The following is a 4892-nucleotide window of genomic DNA, read 5'->3' on the forward strand; positions in this document are numbered from 1 at the left end:
GCCCAGGTGAGGATATTCCCTCAAGGGCCCAGTCCTCTGTTCTCAATGCTACCTCGCTAATGCGGGAAATGGCGAATAGTATGAAAGAAAGAAAGAAATATATATATATATATAGCTCAAGGGTAAAGGGGAAGAGTGGTTTGGGAATGTCTTGGGAGTAAAGTCAGGGGTTAGTGAGAGGACAAGAGCAAGGGAAGGAGTAGCAGTACTCCTGAAACAGGAGTTGTGGAAGTATGTGATAGAATGTAAGAAAGTAAATTCTCGATTAATATGGGTAAAACAAAGTTGATGGAGAGAGATGGGTGATTATTGGTGCATATGCACCTGGGCATGAGAAGAAAGATCATGAGAGGCAAGTGTTTTGGGAGCAGCTGAATGAGTGTGTTAGTGGTTTTGATGCACGAGACCGGGTTATAGTGTTGGGTGATTTGAATGCAAAGGTGAGTAATGTGGCAGTTGAGGGAATAATTGGTATACATGGGGTGTTCAGTGTTGTAAATGGAAATGGTGAAGAGCTTGTAGATTTATGTGCTGAAAAAGGACTGATGATTGGGAAAACCTGGTTTAAAAAGCGAGATATACATAAGTATACTTATGTAAGTAGGAGGGATGGCCAGAGAGCGTTATTGGATTACGTGTTAATTGACAGGCGCGCGAAAGAGAGACTTTTGGATATTAATGTGCTGAGAGGTGCAACTGGAGGGATGTCTGATCATTATCTTGTGGAGGCAAAGGTGAAGATTTGTATGGGTTTTCAGAAAAGAAGAGTGAATGTTGGGGAGAAGAGGGTGGTGAGAGTAAGTGAGCTTGGGAAGGAGACTTGTGTGAGGAAGTACCAGGAGAGACTGAGTACAGAATGGAAAAAGGTGAGAACAATGGAAGTAAGGGGAGTGGGGGAGGAATGGGATGTATTTAGGGAATCAGTGATGGATTGCGCAAAAGATGCTTGTGGCATGAGAAGAGTGGGAGGTGGGTTGATTAGAAAGGGTAGTGAGTGGTGGGATGAAGAAGTAAGAGTATTAGTGAAAGAGAAGAGAGAGGCATTTGGACGATTTTTGCTGGGAAAAAATGCAATTGAGTGGGAGACGTATAAAAGAAAGAGACAGGAGGTCAAGAGAAAGGTGCAAGAGGTGAAAAAAAGGGCAAATGAGAGTTGGGGTGAGAGAGTATCATTAAATTTTAGGGAGAATAAAAAGATGTTCTGGAAGGAGGTAAATAAAGTGCGTAAGACAAGGGAGCAAATGGGAACTTCAGTGAGGGGCGCAAATGGGGATGTGATAACAAGTAGTGGTGATGTGAGAAGGAGATGGAGTGAGTATTTTGAAGGTTTGTTGAATGTGTTTGATGATAGAGTGGCAGATATAGGGTGTTTTGGTCGAGGTGGTGTGCAAAGTGCGAGGGTTAGGGAAAATGATTTGGTAAACAGAGAAGAGGTAGTAAAAGCTTTGCGGAAGATGAAAGCCGGCAAGGCAGCAGGTTTGGATGGTATTGCAGTGGAATTTATTAAAAAAGGGGGTGACTGTATTGTTGACTGGTTGGTAAGGTTATTTAATGTATGTATGACTCATGGTGAGGTGCCTGAGGATTGGCGAAATGCGTGCATAGTGCCATTGTACAAAGGCAAAGGGGATAAGAGTGAGTGCTCAAATAACAGAGGTATAAGTTTGTTGAGTATTCCTGGTAAATTATATGGGAGGGTATTGATTGAGAGGGTGAAGGCATGTACAGAGCATCAGATTGGGGAAGAGCAGTGTGGTTTCAGAAGTGGTAGAGGATGTGTGGATCAGGTGTTTGCTTTGAAGAATGTATGTGAGAAATACTTAGAAAAGCAAATGGATTTGTATGTAGCATTTATGGATCTGGAGAAGGCATATGATAGAGTTGATAGAGATACTCTGTGGAAGGTATTAAGAATATATGGTGTGGGAGGAAAGTTGTTAGAAGCAGTGAAAAGTTTTTATCGAGGATGTAAGGCATGTGTACGTGTAGGAAGAGAGGAAAGTGATTGGTTCTCAGTGAATGTAGGTTTGCGGCAGGGGTGTGTGATGTCTCCATGGTTGTTTAATTTGTTTATGAATGGGGTTGTTAGGGAGGTGAATGCAAGAGTTTTGGAAAGAGGGGCAAGTATGAAGTCTGTTGGGGATGAGAGAGCTTGGGAAGTGAGTCAGTTGTTGTTCGCTGATGATACAGCGCTGGTGGCTGATTCATGTGAGAAACTGCAGAAGCTGGTGACTGAGTTTGGTAAAGTGTGTGGAAGAAGAAAGTTAAGAGTAAATGTGAATAAGAGCAAGGTTATTATGTACAGTAGGGGTGAGGGTCAAGTCAATTGGGAGGTGAGTTTAAATGGAGAAAAACTGGAGGAAGTGAAGTGTTTTAGATATCTGGGAGTGGATCTGGCAGCGGATGGAACCATGGAAGCGGAAGTGGATCATAGGGTGTGGGAGGGGGCGAAAATTCTGGGAGCCTTGAAGAATGTGTGGAAGTCGAGAACATTATCTCGGAAAGCAAAAATGGGTATGTTTGAAGGAATAGTGGTTCCAACGATGTTGTATGGTTACGAGGCGTGGACTATGGTTAGAGTTGTGCGCAGGAGGATGGATGTCCTGGAAATGAGATGTTTGAGGACAATGTGTGGTGTGAGGTGGTTTGATTGAGTAAGTAACGTAAGGGTAAGAGAGATGTGTGGAAATAAAAAGAGCGTGGTTGAGAGAGCAGAAGAGGGTGTTTTGAAATGGTTTGGTCACATGGAGAGAATGAGTGAGGAAAGATTGACCAAGAGGATATACGTGTCGGAGGTGGAGGGAACGAGGAGAAGAGGGAGACCAAATTGGAGGTGGAAAGATGGAGTGAAAAAGATTTTGTGTGATCGGGGCCTGAACATGCAGGAGGGTGAAAGGAGGGCAAGGAATAGAGTGAATTGGAGCGATGTGGTATACCGGGGTTGACGTGCTGTCATTGGATTGGATCAGGGCATGTGGGGCGTCTGGGGTAAACCATGGAAAGCTGTGTAGGTATGTATATTTGCGTGTGTGGACGTATGTATATACATGTGTATGGGGGTGGGTTGGGCCATTTCTTTCGTCTGTTTCCTTGCGCTAGCTCGCAAACGCGGGAGACAGCGACAAAGCAAAAAAAAAAAAAAAAAAAAAAAAAGAAATATATATATATATATATATATATATATATATATATATATATATATATATATATATATTATACTTTGTCGCTGTCTTCCGCTTTAGCGAGGTATATCTATATAACAACTAGAGACTGAGTGTGAACGAATGTGGCCTTTTTGTCTGAATTCATGGCGCTACCTTGCTGAGGTAGGGGATAGCGATACTTTTTTTTCCTGTGGGGTGCGATAGCGACAGGAATGGATGAAGGCAGCAAGTATGAATATGTACATGTGTATGTATGTAATGTCTGCGTGTATATATATATATATATATATATATATATATATATATATATATTCATAGTATTCGCTATTTCCCGCGTTAGCAAGGTAGCGTTAAGAACAGAGGACTGGACCTTTGAGGGAATATCCTCACCTGGCCCCCTTCTCTGTTCTTTCTTTTGGAAAATCAAAAAAAACTGAGAGGGGAGGATTTCCAGCCCTCCGCTCCCTTCCCTTTTAGTCGCCTTCTACGACACGCAGGGAATACGTGGGAAGTATTCTTTCTCCCCTATCCCCAGGGAATATATATATATATATATATATATATATATATATATATATATATATATATATATATATATATATTAGTGATACTAGCCTTTGCTTGTCTGGTTCCAGTGTGAGTGATAAAGTCACCTTCGTCGAGGCTGTGTCGTCGAAGAAAGCCATCTTTTCCAGATTAGCGTAGCCTCAGAGCCACATCATAACACCCATGCAAAGGTGGTTTAGGCCTATAATGATAACCGCTGGGATGGGGACGTACAGCGCTATTTGCGCGTCGAAAAATTTGACTTGAGAGTGAGGAAGGGAGGACGTACGAGAATGTTTCCCTGAAGGCTTCTCCGTCGCCTTGTGTTGTTGCTACCTCGGTTGGACGGGAATTAGTAACCTGGTACATAAAGCTTTAGGAAGGCGGTGAATATCGTTTAAAACTGTGTGGTAGCCATAATTCTGGCAAATGTCTTGGCATGAGGAGTCAAACTCCTGTGACATAATATCGAAGTATATTTGGGTCATTTCTTTGAAGCACATTGGTTGGTGCATTACGTTTACTGCAAGCATTCATCCATGACGTATAATTCAGTCTTTACAAAAGAATCCGTTCATTTAAACCGCATCTCAGTGCATACCATATGGTTATAATACTACTTAAATTTAAGAGAATAACTTACAAGATTCCTTCACTCCTTTTTTAAAAACCAGTTTGTCAGGACTCATCTTGGGGGGGAGGGGGCTACTTTAGGGTAGGGAAGAAAAACTACCGACCAGTAGAGTGAGTTGTTATGTAACCCCGGCCTATCTACCCACAGCCGCAAAACCTTGTTACATAACCACAGATCCACGGCGAGGGGGGATCCTAGCAATTTTTTTCTATCTATTGTATTTTGTTTGATTTAGTGGCTCTCGACTCCTTAATGTTCATTAAGAAATATATTGCAACACATAAACTGAGTAAGTAGAAATCATGTGTCCTGTAATTCGCAAGTATATTGCATAACAAACCTCCCCGAGCGTCAGTTGCGTTGCTGTTCCGAACGGCGACTCGAATCCAAGGTAAATACGAATGGTTGAACATTGCTTTCAAGATAAAGAGTTATCATTAAACCTGTTTTCAGTTATAGGAAGTATTATGTGTAAATCTTGCGAAAGGAAGAATTTTAATCGGGATAAGCAAACGTGGTCTATAAATGCAGGGTCCGGGACGAGGTCC

The sequence above is a fragment of the Panulirus ornatus genome, chromosome 26, assembly GCF_036320965.1.
Source record: "Panulirus ornatus isolate Po-2019 chromosome 26, ASM3632096v1, whole genome shotgun sequence".
Classification (NCBI taxonomy): Eukaryota; Metazoa; Arthropoda; class Malacostraca; order Decapoda; family Palinuridae; genus Panulirus; species Panulirus ornatus.